At 46.1% G+C, this 18,020-nt stretch overlaps 1 long non-coding RNA gene across 1 annotated transcript in view; it reads left to right on the top strand.

Annotated features, from left to right (window-relative positions):
• Nucleotides 1–361: 361 nt before the first annotated feature.
• Nucleotides 362–18,020, top strand: part of LOC308065042 — a 33,220-nt gene continuing 15,561 nt past the window's right edge. Inside the window, exon 1 of the long non-coding RNA XR_013928632.1 lies at nucleotides 362–15,645. This is a non-coding gene — a long non-coding RNA (uncharacterized lncRNA). The remainder of the gene's footprint in view (nucleotides 15,646–18,020) is intronic.

Raw genomic sequence — 18,020 nt, 5'->3', positions numbered from 1 at the left:
TCAGCAATGTCCTGCATAAGAAAGAGAAATAACTCACAGTCCCCAGTGCTTCAGGAACACTTGCCTGGATTGACAGAGAGAAAGAGTCTGTTTCCAAAGAGTCTCCTACAAAAATAGCTGGTAGCAGTTTCCAGAAGTTTGAATTGTCTGGGTTTGGGGTCTTTGAGGTTTTGGGGGTTTTGGAAGGTAGGGTTTTTTTTCTGGGTAATTTTATTTTTGAGGCAAAACCGTCAAAACATTTGTTATGCCAGCAGTGTTGTTTTTAAGTTAGCACCTGCCTTAAAGTGATTCGCAAAGTAGCTTTGGGAGTAAAGCTTGATTTGTTTAAACCTTTTGGATATTGGGGTGGGGGGTGGGGGGGGTGGGTGGGGCGGGGGCCTGGAAGAACTCCTAAGGCTTTTCCAGACCTTTAGAGCTTTTCTGAAAACAATTAAGACCCTTTTCCCCTGAAGCTTTACCACTAAACTCTCTCCCCAGCATTGCTATAAGGAACAGAGACCTTTACATGTCTGCATTTACAGATGGGCTTCAAACAGCGTAATCACTGGGGTTTTCAGTGGTCTGAAGAATGGGACTTCACTTGCTCTCCTCTCGCTGTCACTGCTTTTCTCCATATATATGTGTGTATATATATATATATATATTTAATCCCTCTCAGCCCCAGTGGATACAACCAGGGGTTATTGCATCAGTGAACGTTACAGATCCCATTTTTTCCCAGGGCAGGGCCCTTAGTGTGCACAAAGGCACAATGCAGGGAAGATTAATATCAGCTTCTGCTTTGCCATTCCAAGCCCCTGCTAACTGTAAATAATATTTTAGCAAAGATCTTGATGCATCATGATCTATTGTGTTGCAGCGATGATGCTGCTTGTTATGTCTTTAGCAGTGATTTATCATCCTCTGCAATGACACAAATCACGGATGGCTCATGACACTCCAGGATGTATGATCTCTTAGTGGTGGCAGTGATGAATTCTGCGCTTAGATCATAACATTTTGAAACCTGGGATGTGGAGCTGATCCTTTGCTTTTTACTTCTAAAAGGTACCTAAAGCAATAAAATCCTCTCTTTGTTAACAATACGTCAAGTAGCACATCTCCCCCTTTCATGACAGCTCGATACGGTTAATTTTGGCTAAGCCTCGAAGGGTTATCAGGCAACTCCAGATTACTCATTCCTTTTGCTTTTCCCCTACTACCTCCTAACCTTTAATGTCCTCCTCCTGCATTCTGGTCCCAGGGACATATTTTGAAATTCTGCTGCATGTATAATGAGTATAAAATGTTCCTCTAGGAGCTGGAGAAAGCTCAGATGTTTGGGTACAGTAGGCCCATTCCGACACAACAAGCCTACGCTCAAGCTGTGATCCCAACAGAGAAGAAAGCGTTTCAGGTCTGAGCTGCTCTCATCCAGTGAGCTACTGCCGTATCAGCTCTGCTCCGAGGAAGTGGAAGTACTTCTTTTATTTATTTTTATCCTGTGGCATCGAAACACTCCAGGTAAGAGAGGACAGAACGGGGAGGGGGGTGTTGAAGGTTCTCGTTCTTCACTTCTGGGTTCCTGCTGCCGAGACAACGTGTGTCTCTTTTAGGCAACACGTAAATTATTGTGAGAATGCAGGTTTTCTGGCTTGAGCATTGACAAAATAGACGTGAATGTCAAAGACAAAAAAGAAAAAAAAAAAAAGATAAAGAAGAAGGGAAAAAAAAGAAAATCCCAAACAAATTGCAGGGGGCCGAATGCTGCCCTCGGTGATGAGCACCTGAGGAGCTGCTCTGGGTGTAGTGGGGGGGTCCTTTAGGCTGCCTTTGCCTTGGGTATGGCTGGAAACCTGGGGCTGAGGGCTCACTCCAGCAGCGAGCACTCCCCCAGCTCAGGCTGAAGTACTGGGACCCCCGGCCTCACCCCCCCTTGCTCTGCCTCTTCCCAGAAGCAATGGGGAAATCAGCTGCCCCTTCCCCACCGCTCCCTCGCCTCCCCCAGGGAGGGCTGGGACAGGCAGCTGGCCATGCCAGCCGTAAGGCACTGCTGGTGCCCAAAAGCAAGGGTCCCTGGCCGCTGCTTCCTCGGCGCTGGGACTGTGAGGCAGTGATGGTGTCTTACAGCCTCAGGGGTGCTGGGGGGGTTCTCTGTGGGGCGATGGTGTGCGCCCCTGGCACCCCTCTATCTGGGGAGGAGCTGGGGCAGGCGAGGGCATCCCCTTCGAGGGGTGCAGGACACCCCGGCAGGGTGGCTGGGGCACCCTGTGCCCCTCAGCCTCCCCGTCAAAGCCTGGAGGCTCCAAGGTGGCTCGTCACCACTGGATGGAGCAAAAGAGGTGGGCGAAGAAAGCCGAGGGAGCCTCCAGGGATGCTGAGCTGGCTGCCTGCCCTGGCCCTGGCCACGGCTCGGCTTCCAGGGAAGCCGTTAATAACTCGGAGCCTGCTTTCCCCTCTGCTAGCAGGGACGGGGCCCCTCGGGGTGCCCCCCTGCCGCTCGCTGCCCAGCCTGCTGGCCCACCAGCCCCCCTCTGCCACAGCTGCTGCCGGCGGGTGCCAGCTCCCCAGGTGCTCCACCGGCCACAGGCGCCCCGATGGCCAAGAAGTCCTCGGTGGAGGGACCTGCACCATCACATTTGCTCTGCCGCAGCAGCAGACTGTCTCAGGGCAGGCTGGGGCTGGGGTCCAGGATTTGTGCTACCCCTCTTGCGACTTCTTCCTGGCTGCAGGAGATGGGCAGGGTGCTTGCTGACGCCAGGAATGATGCTCAGCGCAGCAGCAGGGTGCTCGCTACCAGCCCTGTGCAGTGGTCCAGGCAGCTGGAGATGCACAAATGGTCACGTCGTGAAAGGACATTTCCTATAATTTCAGGGTAGTGCTGGAGCCTGGGGGGGTGGCTCCCGCCCTGCAAAGTGGGAAAAGCATGGCAGGGTGCCACGGGCAGCAGCGGCACCCAGGGGTGGCCAGGGTGAGGGAGCGGGATGTAGGCACAGCACCCCAAAGCGATGGCTGCTCAGGTCTGCTCAGAGGATTTCGGTGCTTGCATCCAGCCCATCCTTGCCACACACAGCTATCCTGGTTTCTTCAAAGCTGTGACATGGTCAGACTCAGTGGCATTTTGCTGATAACACCATAGTGTTATAAAATCTCAGAGAGCTGACGTTTTTTCCTATTCCTTCCATCAAGGAACAGAAGCCCTAAGCCAGTCAATTAATGTAAGAAATCATTTCACAAGAGAAAAGGGCCCTATTTAAGGAAGGAGCTTTTTTTCTAAAACTTAGCAAAACAAGAACTGTAATTATCAGCCTGAGACAGCCAAGCATCATGGAAAATTTTACCTCAAGTGGTGAATGTTCAGCCAAGTTAGGATATAACAAAGCAAGATTTTAGAATAGAAGATCTTGGGCAATCCTGCTTATAGTCTTCAGCGCTCATTAGTGCCTGTGTTTTCTGTAACACTGTAATTTGTTCTATAATGCGATATCGTGACATGATATTGCTGCGGTAAGCAGTGTTGTCCACTAAGAAGAGAGGTATACTGAGCAAGAAAGAAATGTGTCATCATACACACTTTTTAGGCTACACGCTCTGGAGTGGTCAGCTATAAAAACATGTAGCAGCCTTTCACACTGAAGCCTTTCTTATTACTAGTCTTAAACATCCAGATCCAGGGAGGGAAACATTTCCTGGTGGCTTGCAAGGACGAGAGAAACCCTTTGAGATACACCTTCTCATGGTATCACACATCTTCAGTTCCCAGTGCATAAACATGGTTGTCACTGAAATTCTTAACAGTGGGGATTTTACACATACAATAAATTTATCACATATAGTGCTCTGTAAATATAAATATGTATTTGAAACTGAGAGAGCTGCACCAAGACCAACCTTATATCTTTTAGTATGTAACACTTTACAATGTACTTCTCACTATTTTATATTCTTTCTTTCCAATAAACATATTTCCATATCTCGTATTTCACCAAGTATTTTTAACTTAACCTGTTGAAAATGTTGTAAGAAGGACTGTGCAACTAACCGGGTTAACTAGAGTGTGTATTGAAAGTATGACTTATTGGATTTGATAAAGAATTAAAATGAGTTAGACTGACCAAAACCAGGCAGGAATTAAAAAAGAAAATCTAAAAATGATTTGATTCAGGTAAAGAAAATGAAACATCTTCCTAAGCCAAAACAATTAGAATAAAATAATTACAATTAAACATATTTATGAAAGTCAGGGGATGTACAAGCTGGGATGACAGAATGGGAGAAGCAGCGCTCCTGTGAGCCAGTCTCACAGCAGCCAGGGCAGTTTTGTTAACGTGGAGGGCTCAGGTTTAATTTTCGATATTCTCGTGCCCAGAAGAGATGTGAAGCCGTGCCACAGTCCTGCTCAGACAACAGCCTGCACACAGGACTGCAGGTCTCATTGAAGCTGAGTCTCCTCATCCTCGGCCACTGCTCTAACCACTGTGCTATTGAATAAGAGGGATTGCCTTGTCCTTGATTTTATAGGAAGCCTTCCCTTTTTTAACAGGTGCCTGAATCTTCTGACTATGCTAAAACAGCTAGCAATGGAAATTATGGGACTGGTTTGTCTACCATGTTCTGATGTATTTCTTTCAGCTGAAAGTCTCTGGCAAAATTGACTTGAATTTGCAAATATGTTTGAGCTGCCCTGAAATATCATCTATGGAAGCACCTGGCATTTTCCAAAATATGATATGGTGATGATGATGATCAGAGTAATGATAACAGCTGTTATTATTCAGGTAACTCTACCAGTATTTTCTTCTTTTACATCACTTTTTTTACTGCTTCCTATTTCTTCACCTACCTGCAGCATATTATTTTACATAACATTTTCCTACTTACTTTGCTTCTCCCTTTCCACTGCCATACGTGATGGTGCCCTCGTGGGTTTATATATCCTCAGGTGCACGGCCCCATGACTTCTTTTTGTATTGCCTGGGCCAAATCCTTCACAGCGTTACTCCAGTTTCCCTCAGGTATGATGCCAATGAAATCAAGTTACATCAACAGAGTTGTGCAACTGCGGAAAAAGCAGAACCCTTATCTGTATAATACCTTGATACATATATATATATATATATATACGGGGGGTTTGGGTTTGTTTTTTTTTTTTTGGTAATGCTTTTCTCAGCACATATCTTTATTTACAGTTCCCTTTTTTTATTTCTCTGCACCTCATTTTACAAACCTGGCTTCTTTACATTCGGTAGCCATCACTGTGATCTATCTGATCTAGACAGCTGTGCCGAGACAGGGGATTTTGAAATATTACTGTAAAAAACTGGAAGCTTTTTGCCACACTTGTATTCATTTTAGTGGTTATCACTGTAACAGTTAACAAAAGACACAAAGACATCCATACCCAAAACACAGCATATGAAGATTTAATTTTTTTTTTTTTAAATGGCACATACATTTAAATAGCTCCTACTTTTCCCATTTGGCAAGGCCATTGTTGTGGCTAATGTATGTATTTCTGAAAACAATGATACATTTCCAATAGTATCTTCCACGATTTTTTTTCAATGAGCAATAAAGGAGGTTGAGGTGGGATGTGTTTTATCCCACCACATTATATCATTCCTCTTTTTCCTCTTTGTTGGATGGCAATCAGGAACCCTCATGCCAAGCTTGGGAAGCAACAGCATCTGGCTCCTTGGCAGATTCTGCAGGCGGTCTTGTTGCCAGCCTTTAAGCTGTGTCTGGGTCTGCTGCATGGTTTGGCTGCAGATGGGCTCTCTGGGTTGCCTTGTGCTTATGGGTGCCAGTTTTGGCTTACCTTTGATTCTGAGGACTTTACTCATTTTTATTCATTTGTGAATAAGGACCCATCCAAATGCTTCATGAAACCAATATCAGAGTGTACCGATATTTAAAATGAAAAGGGAAGGAGGCTGTTTCCCTTCCCCCTCCCCTCCCCAGGATGAAACATTATAATAGCATCTGCAAATGGATCTGGATCTATCAGTATTTCCATTATAAATCAGAGGCTTAGAGCTTAGCCATGAATATTCCTCCCAGATTGAAATGCAATGCCGCCGCTTGTATCAAAACAGCACCGAAGGTTTGTTCAGACCACCTAGGCATTCCCACACTCACCCTTCCTTCAAGGGGGATCATTTTGAAGATGTGACAATCTAACATTGCGTGTATGTCCAAAAACATCTGCGCGACAAGCAAAGCCTTCTTGCTGATGCTTCTGGACACTGAGGTTCAATACAGGTTTGGAGCCACTGACAGAGACAGTGCCTAGGCCTGGAAGAAAAGCTTCAAATCAGAGCCTCGGTGGACACCGAGGGAGCTGTGGCTGCAAACGCAGCCCTGCTGCCTCCCCGACCTGCAGACCTCGCAGGCTGGCAGGGTGCAGCAGGGAAGCGCTGTACCTGCCTCCTGCTTCAGCACCTGCTCTCAGCTCCTGCCACGCTAGAGGTGTTGCTGGTGAGACCCAGTTCAGCCACCCTTCTGCCTGGATTTGGGCACCCAAACATCCTCCTGGCAGGAGCTGCATCTCCCGGAGGGGATGGGGGGAGAGCGGGGCGCGGGGAGGCTGTGCTCCCTAATCGGAGGTGTCAGGCTGTTGTCGGGGGGGAGCCAAGTGCCTCTGCCCAGCCAGCAACTGTGGATACGGCTCAGCACAGATGGCTGGGGGGGGCCTGCCCAATTACCAAATTAAGCCTTCAAAACACAATGTGACTCCTAGCATTTTGGAAGGAACCTTTCTGGACCCTGGACCCCGGACCCCTGTGCCTGCACCACCACATGCCCAGCCGGACCAGGAACGGCTTCTTTTGGTCATCTTAGGATGGGTGCCTTTGGGGCAGCTTGATTTTTTGGGAAGCAACATTCCTGCTGAGCCAGGACCTGAGTGAGGACCTGGAGTCCCAGAGAAGTGGGTGGGATGGGGCTGGAGGGAGCGGGGGAGCCTGAGAAGCTTGTTGGCGCCTTATCAGAGTGTACATACGGTGATATAGGTGATGGTGCTTGGGGACAGGAGCGCTTCCCCCACCTACGATGGGCCCTTTTGGTAATGCTGGATAACTGGGCAATGCTGGGTCACAGCTGTCCGTGCTGATTCCCAACATGACCCTGTTTCCCTGCTGGGTGCTTCTAAGTGAGCAAAGCAGCTTCCGAGCAGCCAGCCAGGCACCGAAGACAATGCACAGCAAAACCTCTCCTAATTACAACAGGCTCCACAGGCAGGAGTTCCAGTACCGATAACAACAAAAGAAAATTAAAGAAAAACCCACTTTTTCAAAAGGATATTTCTATTTTTCTCTTTGCTACACATGATGCAAAATATCACCGCACAAAATTGTATCCCTGTATACATGGTGAAGGAGTCACGTCAGTGACACATACTGTTACACGACATCCATCTAAACATAATGCAACATTCAAAGCAGCAGTGTTCTGGTGTCCCTTGCTTTCTTTTTTAAACCTGTCTTTTCTGCATTTAAGATAAAGATTTCTTTCCATATTTCCCTGCAGTCTATAAACAGTCTCTGCACATGATTTATAACAATCTTTCTTGTGCAGTCTCTTCCAAGATTCATCTTTTCACAATCCTTTGTAACAATTTGTCTCACAATCTTATGTTCTTGCAGTCTTTCTTAAATGAATCAAGGCAGGATGTCAAATACGTTGATCTAATAGCCGGTGCCTTTCTACCCCCCACCCCCCCACCCCCTTCTCGTTAGCAACGTGGGGAAAAAAGTTAAATCACAACAAAATTGTTACAGATTCTCTTTTGCAGATTATTTAGGGAGGGGAAGCAATTCACCTTTAAAACGAGTGATGCTCCCTGTTGGGTGAAAGACTGGAGCACTTGTGCAGTAACAAGTATGGGAGGAAGCTACATGCATTTGATGAAATTACCTGCTTTTTAAATTAAAGCGCTTCTAAGTTTCAAATGTCAGGTCACATTTTTGCATGTAGGTCAGAACCTTGTCTAAAGTTTTGGGTTTTTTTTTCTGTAGGCTGGTAAGAGTGCATGTTACAGATCAAAACCAAAATAATAACCAAATAATCAGTTAGGTTCCTTAAGGTGAACCTCTCCTCTCTCCTGCATGAGTAGTAAGAGAATACACAAGGAAATCACACACTAGCATTAAAAATAATGTTAAATAAGCTAAAAAAAAAGTAGTTAATATTTATCTCCAAGAAAGACTTCAGCACGATGAAGACTGAGCGTCCAAATAACAGAATAAGTTAAGTGCTGAAAAACAGGACTGGTGAATATTTGCTGTAATTCTGTTTGAATTCTCATTTCATGCTGTGTCTTCTGGATGTTTCCTTAAGGAAGTGAGGGTTGACTATTGTTGGAGTGGTTGGTTGCTCTTTGTAATGTCTTTATTCACATAAAACCCACAAATGTTTATGTGTTTGCGGTGGTATTTCCTTGTTTACTGTTCTCTTTGACAAATTTCACCTACCCAGAGGGAAACAGAAGGGGTACTGTGTGGTTTAGGTGATCAGCTCAATACTATGAGGGGTGAACGGCAAATTGGAAGCTGTCAACTCAAACAGCTCATAAATAAGGCACAAGATGAAAATCGTGAGTCTGAACCATTGACAGCCAAAAGCAAAAATATACCAAAACCTTCACGGATATGCTCAATGCAGTTCCAGCTGGTCCATCAATCATTCACCAACAGAAGTGCTACAACCATGGCAAATAATATTGAAACAAACAGTATTACTGTTGCTAGCTGTTGTGTGTGACTTCTGTCTCACAGAGGAGGGTTAGGCAGGGATCTCCTGCCCTGAATTTTGAGCATGTCAGAGGTGCTGCACAGAGGTGCGTACCGGCCCACGCTGCGTGCCCAGAGTCACCTCTTCCATCTCGGCTCGTTGCTACATGAGCATAAAAGTACAGGATTCAGTTGTTGCCCCTGGTGGTGTGCTGTGGATCTAGGCACAACGGTTGAGAAAGGCATCTTTATTGCTGTCTCGCTGTCCAGTTTCTAGTGGGCCAAGGAGCACTGCACAAAAGCTGTCATCCCACTTGGCTCTCATCGCTCTCAGTTTTGGCACCAACAGCTGAAGCCAAGGACTGAGTGTGCACAGGGGATGGATCCTGCTCTGAAAGCTTGCAGGGCAGGGCTGAGGCATGTTGGAAGAGCAACGCGAGATGCCTGCACACCTCCTTCTTGCACGGTGGTGTTCTCTGGATAAAGAAGGGAATTATGATTCCTGGGGGCTAAGGGCTCTTTTAACAATTTTGCCATTCTCACTGAGGGTTTGGGAAGGTGGTCAGGTTTAAAAGCTATACGCCAGGAAAGGGCACTTCTGGAGCAGATTGGTCTTTGGACTACAAACAGCCCCTTGACATTTTGTCCACAGGTAATTTTTTTAAGGAAAATTTGGAGAAGGCCTGTATCAGAAATTTTATTCCTTCTTTAGTTTGATTTGCAAGCCGTGCTTTGCCCTGCTTTGAACAGCCATCTGTAGAGCATTTAAACAAACACCTTCTTACATTTTTTGTTGGGCCTATCTTTTCATTTTCCTTCTGTGGCATTTTACCTGCAAACTTAAGGCTCTTGCCATTTGCCAAGACACATCCTCAGCTCCTCACTGGGCAACAACGCATGCACACATGAGCAGCAGCTGCTCCTTTATGTGCCTGGAACAAGCAAAACTTGGAAAGTCAGAAGAGCCGTGTAGTGCAGCCCGATGTATGCAGAACCGGGGTATTTGCTGCACAGCAAGCCAGCTATGTACGCGTTGGCCCTGCAAAATGGCAGAAGCCCTACGTGCTTCCTATGCCTGCCCGTTTCACTCTGCTTTCCAGCTAGGGCAAGGCAGCCCACCGTGCATCAAGTCTCTGCTGTGCCCCCCAGCTGTCCTGCCCAAGGAACGGAGGCAGAGGACAAATCCTCTGCTCTGGCCCCAGTTCTTGAAGCAGAGAAGAGCACGAGTAAAACAATTGAAGTAAATCTTCAGGATTCAAAAACTGTTGGTTTTGGTTTGGTTCCCCCCACCCCCCCTCCATTTTTTACTGTGTAAGCTGTCTTGGTTTTATTTTCCACAGGTTTGGCAAACATTTTGCTTTTACAGCTCCAGCTTTGCCCAGTCACTGGGCTGTATATAGGCTTTGCTTAGCTTTTGACTTGCATGCTAAACAAGAATTAGGAAATAAAAGAGATATTATTAGGGTTTGGACTTTCTGGTTTTGGAGTCACCAGGAGCTTTGTTGTCCACTCCTGGTGGAGGAGGATGGAGAGCAGACTGCCTCCTGTTAACATGGTAACCTGGTAAGTTTGCTCTTGAACCCCAAACCAGGTACGTACTGCCCATCTGACCTCTTCCCCTGCCTTGCTTTCAGTCTTTTGCAAGAAAAACCCTTCCATTACATTCAACAGCAGCAGGACAGGGTCCAGGATGTTTAAATCCTTGACACTTTCTGTTATTTCCTGACAATACCCAATTCATCGGGCCAAGATTTGAATACACATCTTCCTTGCACCATTTCACAAAAGGCTTGGATCCCAAGAATAGGAGAAACCGCTGCAATACAACAAGGACATATAAATATGAATGTCAAACTGCCCCGTCAATGAAACGCTTTAAAATGCAGGGAGTGCCATGGTGCAGTGGGCCACAGAAACACAATGAAATGATAATGAGGACAAGCGGAGATGAAGACCACCCACCAGTAGTTTTATGACTGTGACTTGGAACGACAGTTCTCAGTGGGGCCATTGCGACTGGATGCCATTGTCATTTTTAGCACTTGCTAAAGTAGCAATTGTGCATGGACATTTCAACTGTTGCCTCTGACAAACAGCAGCCAGACTATTTATGAACAACCCCTAGCACCATTCTTGTGTGTTTGGCTGTGTCTGTAGGTAGGAGAGAATGGAAGACTGCTACTTTGTTCTGACAGGTTTTCCCATAGTCACTGTCTGCTACTCCTTGCATACACTTAATTTTCTGAGGAAGAGAAATGATTTACGCTGGGTCCTTCCTAGCCAGCTCTCCAGCGTTAATCTTCTCTTACGTAAGCTGCTGCCCCACTCAAGCTGTGGTCTCTTTCATGCTCTGTCACGTTTACCCTCCTTTCCTAGGAAAACCCCCAACATTCAGAATTAGGGTGTCAGAGTAAACTCTTCTAGGGCTTGGTTGTACCCTTAAGACAAAACTTGGGTTTGGGAGGAATGAAGAAGCGGAGGGAAAGACGAGGCACCAGTACATTCCTGATATGTTGGTTTACCCTGGCAGGGAGGTGCGTGTGCTGGATCAGAGCATCTCTCAGCTGTCCTGGCTTAGGTTTCTGCCCCTCCATCCCTAAACCCTGCCACTAGTTTTCTCAGCAACTCTCACCAACACCTGACCTCTAGCACAGGGGGTGCAAACAGGGTGTAGGAGAATTTTCTCCCACCCAACTTCCATGTCAGAAACAGTTGACTCAAGATTTAGGCAAGCAACAAGTCTTCAAAACAATCATCCAAATGCAGATCTTTTCCGTTTTGTAACTCTGCTAGAAAATTACCAAGTCACATTGAAAAAGCGCAGCCTTTTAGGTTTGCTCACTGTTCCATAAGTACCTGTAGATTTCACAGCACCCTACCAGCTTGCCTTTAAGCCTTATTGTATTAAGAAATTCATCCGAAAAGCAGCTGATAACTAATATATTCTTAATCCTTCACTCTTTAGACCCTGTCATAAAATGTGTAGCTGAGAGAGGCTGTTTACATTAATGCACCACTATACCAGGTCATCGCTCCCAAAGCTTTCATTGTGGGATGCCACTGAAAGGTGCCACCTTCACAGCCAAGAAATGCCTGATTTATCCATTAGGCATTCCCTGAGCTGTCATTTAAAGTGAGCATGATTGTTTTTTTTTTAAATTTTTTATGTTTTACCAAGAAGATGGCTATAGCATGGCTCAGAAAATAAGCACTCATGTTATTCTCACTGGCCTGTGCAGAAAACTATGTTTAATTTGCATGCACATGATGATGGAGTAAGCTGACTTGGAGCGAGCTGTTGGTAACAGGGTGCTTCTGGATGGTCAGATTTAAAGGACTGCAGGAGCACTGGGAGGTCTCCAGCATGGACCAAAGCATTGCTCTCCTGGGTGCTGTTCCAGGTGTTGTATAACCTCTTTATAAAAAGATGTGGAGTTAGGTATCCATCCCTGAAAAAAGGGATGTAAAAAACCCAGAGCTAGAGAGGGAGAAGGAGGGGAAGAGGGATGCATGGCAAACAGAAATGCACAGCTGAAGGTGCAAGCAGACATGTACAGCACACCCAGCTTATTAACCACTGTGGAGGTCATTGCCCATTCAGGCCTGGTTTTATCTCACCAAAGCTTTGGGATCAGACCTGAGGCACCTCCCTGAGGCATACCTTAGGTAACCTGTGTAGTCAATGGAAAGATAGACTGGAGAGCAGCAATTTAATACAACAGTTCAATAAACCTCAGATAACAGTGTCTTCTGGAGCTATCCATCACTTTCTGTCCAACCTTGAAATGTGGGGTCCTATACTGTCACGACAGCACAGATATAGAGCAGGCAGCCAATTTCCCTGGCTCAGGAAGCTTCTTATCAAAATCTTCGTGAGACTGACAATCACAAAATACGTAGTGAGAAGCTGAGTGGAGCAGGAGCTCCTGGAGCAGCTTGCAGGTAGGTGGTGATGATGGCTCTGCAGGAGAGGTATGCTATGTCTCTGTGATTCCCCCATACAGGTCCTGTGCTGGGCCAATAGCTTAGGACTGGCAGCAGAGCTCTTGAGCCAGAGGACTGTGTAATCCAGCCTTCTGTTTCTGAAGGTCAGAGACCCAGAAAGGCCTGCACCATGAAGTTGTGCAGACCAGCTGCATGTCCAACCCAATCTCATCCCACTATGGAGCAGAGGGGCCCCTGGATGGCAGATGCCATCTTCTGCCTGAGCACCTCCTCCTCCTCATCTCAGCTTCCCAAGGCACAAGGTAGATAAGGGGGTGCCCAGTGATTCTCTGCCATGAACATGATTCTGGTTTCTAGATTTTGGGTGGGAAACTGTGCAATGCAACTTTCCAGCTATAAAGCTGCTGGATCTACAATGGCCATAGAAGTGATTGAGAATAGCATGGGAAACTGGAATTTCCCCTCACTCTCTGTCCTTGAACTCACCACTCCTTGCACCGTCCCGTGATTTCTCCGAAATTTTAACCCATGAGTACTTTGGTTTGCAGTGGAAATGTGGTGCAGGTATATGGTAGTGGTCTTACTACCTCATGGGATATTTGCTGTTGTGTAGAAACAAGAAGAGTCATCTCACAGAAAGTTCAGCAGAATACGCTTGGCAATAGTATTGACATTCTTTGCCAGGCATGAATCCTCCAACTGATGTTTCCAGATCTCAGAGCCTCCGCTTCCTTTTCTGCCTGGTTAGTTAAAAGCTTCTCTATGGTGCTAGCCTAAGTGGGAGCTCAGAAACTTGCAAACATGCGTCAAGGACACCCAGCAAGACCTCATGGTGTGGGCTGTCTGGTGTCTCCGTTTGACAGATTTCCCAGTCGAGGCACATGTTGGTGAAGCACCGTGTCCAGCAGCGTGCAGGAAAATTTCTGGTAGAACTGAGGAAGGAACTCGGTGACTCTGACTTGAAGTTCTCTGCCTTAACCCTCGCTCCTCCTTCCCCTTCTGTCTTCTTCCTGAATCCCCATTCTTCTTAATGCCCCAACGTAGAGCTTCAATAGGCCTTATCATATGAAAAAGAGGACCCTTGCGGCTGGAGAAATGCTGTATGTTTAAATTCAGCCTAGCTGTGAGAACAGTCAACAAGAAATGGGATTACAAACAGTCAAGCAAGTTCACACATGTTAGTTATGTCCAAAGAGAGTTGCTGTCCTTTGTTACAGCGTGCTCTGCTCATCTGTGCAGCTGTGCATCTGGCCTTTTGTTTCTCTACCTATTCTCATAGGTGACTGTTGTAATGAGGAATGACAGAGCTGAGGAGCTGATGAGCAGAAACTTCCCGGATCGAGTGAAGCGTGGGACTCGCATGAATAAGGCACTTGAAGCAAGGGAATCTGGAAAGATATTCAAACCCATATGAATACATAAATATTATGAGCAACACTATCATATGTCAGCTCCGCTTTCAAGCAGACCTCTGTACGCATTCAGCCTCACATTGGACCCTCTAGGAAATCTCTCCTGTTTATTCTGCGTGCGTCCAGACACCGTGGTGGACACTACATGGTAGCTCGTTTGAGCACCTGATCACCAGTGTATGGCTGGTCCCTTCTCTGGACTGTGCTGAGCTTCTCCCCGGTCCGTACAGCTTGTTCTCCGTGCCAAGCAGAGACCAAGCCACCCAGTGCAGTATTTTTCAAACTCTGCGGCTCATCTCTAAATGGTGGGTTTGATACTTTGTAGGGGAGACTGGAGCCTGGCTGCCAAGGAGTGTTTATTTTTGTGTTCTTGCCTAATCATTGTCACAGATGATTCAGCAAGAGCAGAACTGCCACTCTGCCTGAAAAAAAAAATCTGCCAGAGCTTGCTCTTGTTCAATTTGGAGTGGAAACGAACACAAATATATAAAAAGCCATCCTTGTGCTCCCAGAGGGTACTTTTCTGCATTCTGAGGGAGGAATATTGAGCTAAAATTGGAGAAACTGCACAGGTATAAACATTATTACCATAATTAATGGCTTATGTAAACGAGGAATAATGTTGTCTGGGGGATGTTTTGCTCTCTGCAAAAACCCAGAGACCTAACAGGTACCTGCAATTCCACGTCTTGATGTTATTTAGCCAATTTTCTCCTGCCACGAGGAGGTCAACAGTCATGTACCTTCTGTGTTGGACACTGTCAAGCCTTGTTTACTGTCATTAGAATGTCCCAGGAGAAAGCTGGTGAGTTTTTGGCAGTTTGTGGCAGAGGAGAGAGCTACAGCTGCAGAGCAGTTGTTGTCATAACACCTATTCATCATTATCCCTCCCTTCATGAATCACCTCCTGATAACCAACCCCTCTTTGTTTACATCCATCACATCTAGAAAACCTGCACTTGCTTCCAGGAATCACATCTCTACCTGGGAAAACTCTGGCTGGTTTTGTGCCAGTATTTCTTCCCCAAACCCAGAAAATTCTCGAAGTCTCCCTGCTGAGAGAACAGGGACAGCTTTTCAAATGTTTTGTTCACTTCCACTTAAAATTCAACCAGAGTATCTAAATTAGGAATGCTGCTACATTCCAGCTCAGAAAGCTGCAGCGCTCTGTTACAAAGAGGGGCTCCATCTCCTCCTCGTCATCCAGAACCCCGTCTTTCTGGATCGTCTGGGCCGTTCGCCTAGGTGGAGAGCTCGGTAGGGGGCCCGTGTTGTACCCTTCCTTCTGTGTCTGGTACAGCGTGGAGCACCATGTCAGCGACGCACTAATACACAAGAATAATCAGCTCATCAAATCAGCTTCATTAGTTGGAGCTCGAGAGCACAGCTCCGCTGCCCAGCCCTGCAGACACGCAGCCTGCCTCACCGCTCCATCTGCTGCAGCCGAGCAGGAGGGGTCTGCCCATTCGGCTGTTCACGCAGAAGTGCAAAAGCCCGGGACACCGGGGGTACTTCGAACATGTGCCATGTTCCTGCCTGACACATGTCACCAGGGGACCGCTGCTCCTCCTCTGTCTCTCGTACGTAAGACCAAATCCAGCTCCAGAGCACCAGCGATGAAGCCGCTAGAGTGAGGTTTTAAGGCCACTAATGATTTTCCTGATTTTTTTTGGGGGGGAGGGGAGTGGGGTCTGGTCCAAAATGTTTGCCTTCCATCCCTATTGCAACGTGGACTCCCAGAGGCCACCCTGTGCTGCTGATGGGTGGCCCCGCAGTGGGGACCCTCGCTGGGAGTGGGGAGAGGTGGCAGGGCAGAGGCTGCTGGAAGGTGGCTCGTCCCCACAGCAGGCTCAGGGCTCTGTGGTCCCTGTATTTCGATAGCAGAGGAAGGAGCGGGACACCAGCAGGTCACGAGTTTCACAGTTTCGTTCACTGCTTGGAATTTCTGAGCGAGAGTATTTATGGATAGCTCTGGAGTTATTTTTATGGGAATGACTCTGTAACTAAGCACTTCAGAAAAAAAATCAGGCCACCGTGTAGATGAAAAGGCAGGTGGAGAGGGCTTCGCTTGAGCGTATCCAGCTCGGAAATGGATGGGTGTCAGCATCTAGCAGGCGCTTGCCACGAAAACCCCTAGGGCCAGTTATCTTCACAAATGCTCTTCTTCAAACAATGATGAATAATAAACACATGTATAAATCTCTCAGTCTTTGGTATTGCCAAGGGTCTGTGCAGAAGTATCTGTTGCTTACACTCAAGTTCTCTCTCTCTCTTTCTCTCTGTGTATTTTTAGCATGGATGGAGATATAGTCTCAGAAAATGTAATGACATGTGACATGCAGGATTCATATGTATCTAGGCAGTATGGGAATGTACCATGTAGGAGGAGATGTAACATACTGCTTGGCTTCTAATACCCATTACTTAAGCATAATAAGGCGCATTATGGAAGCAGATAAGGGGGCTCCCCATTGTGCCTAAGTGTTAGAAGACATATGTTTATCCCGTACCTGTATTCTCCCTTTGCTTTATGTCATTACATTAAAGTCAATTAGTTCAATATTGACTGAAGGTTTGCACTGGCTTGTCAAAAATGCTCCAGGTGTTTGCCTTTAGAACGTGATCAGTTTTCAAAAGAAAACAATGATCAACCTGATTCTGCCACTAACAAGTACCTGCTAAATGAGTCCAATCGGATACCAAAGCAATGCTATGGCAAATCGTCTAATGTTCAGGAGAATTTCTTTGCTGATTTTAACAGTGTTCTGTCCTAGAATTACCTTTGTAACTGTAACAAGATACGACAGTGAAGTTTTGCCTTGTAAGTGGTTCTAACAAAATATTTTTCGAAAAAAAATAGCATGTTTAAGGAAGCATTTAATGTCCATGCCATCTCTGCCACTGGGAGAAAGTGTCTCAAACAGAAGGGATCAGCTTCTTCCCTCCCTGGTTTTCACATTGCAACCTAGTTTTAACAGGAGCTGTAGCCTGCAAATGGATACAGAAAAGGGCTGGCAAAGGATCTTAATATCATAGTTCAAGCAAAAACGCCTATTTTCCTAACCAAGGTTTGAATTGCATTGTAAAGATAGACACTGGAACGGTTGACAGCTTTAACAAGAAAACTGCGACTGCAATCCTAGTGCAAACCATACATCTTGTGAGATCAAGTGGAATGCTCTGTACAGATGCCAAAAAGAGCTGAATTTTTAAAGCCTGTTTTTTTATTAGTAGTTAATGGTGTATATTTAGCACTGAAAAGATCATTTGACAGCACATCAGTCTTGCCAGATATGTGAGTAAAAGGAAACTCAAAACCCCACGTTTGTGTGGGGTCTTTTTCGTCGGAAATTATAGAAGGAACCAACCTACTGGATTGCGAACTCTGCTGAACTAGATGGAAAGACTGCCATTGATTTCCATGGACTTTAGATCAACCATAAGGAGAGGAAGCAAAATGCATGCTAGGATGTTTCCTTGGTTATTTGCCTGTCCTTTTAAATGCTATATGTGACATTTTAAAGTTCAGGTGTTAAAAAAGGAATGATAGCTTCATGAAGGGTTTGTCAGTGAACTGCAGAGTTTAGAAGGCTGTTAAAAATATGAATATAAATGTCTCTGTGCATACACACTACAGGGACAGAATTTAATTTAGCTGGAGCTGGTGGTACCTGACACTTTCTGCTATGAGAGCCTGTTTTCAGTTTTCTATAACTTTGCCAAGTTTTAACCATTCAGTGTCTACCTCACACTGAATATTTTGCATCTCTTGATTCCACCAGCAAGGTGATGAAAAGCTACCCAGTACTGCAGAATGGAGAAGGCAACCAGGGGATCTGGCCACACGGGAGAGGGAGTAAGTGACAGCGAGAGAAGCATGCGGGTGGACAAAGGAGGGGACAAAGTGAAGTGGAAGGTAAATCAGATGGGAGCAGCCAGACATAAGAGAGAGTGA

Source organism: Falco punctatus, assembly GCF_963210335.1.
Source record: "Falco punctatus genome assembly, chromosome: 5".
Taxonomy (NCBI): Eukaryota; Metazoa; Chordata; class Aves; order Falconiformes; family Falconidae; genus Falco; species Falco punctatus.
The sequence above is the reverse complement of the archived record's forward strand: the minus strand, read 5'-3'. Positions and strand labels throughout refer to the sequence as shown.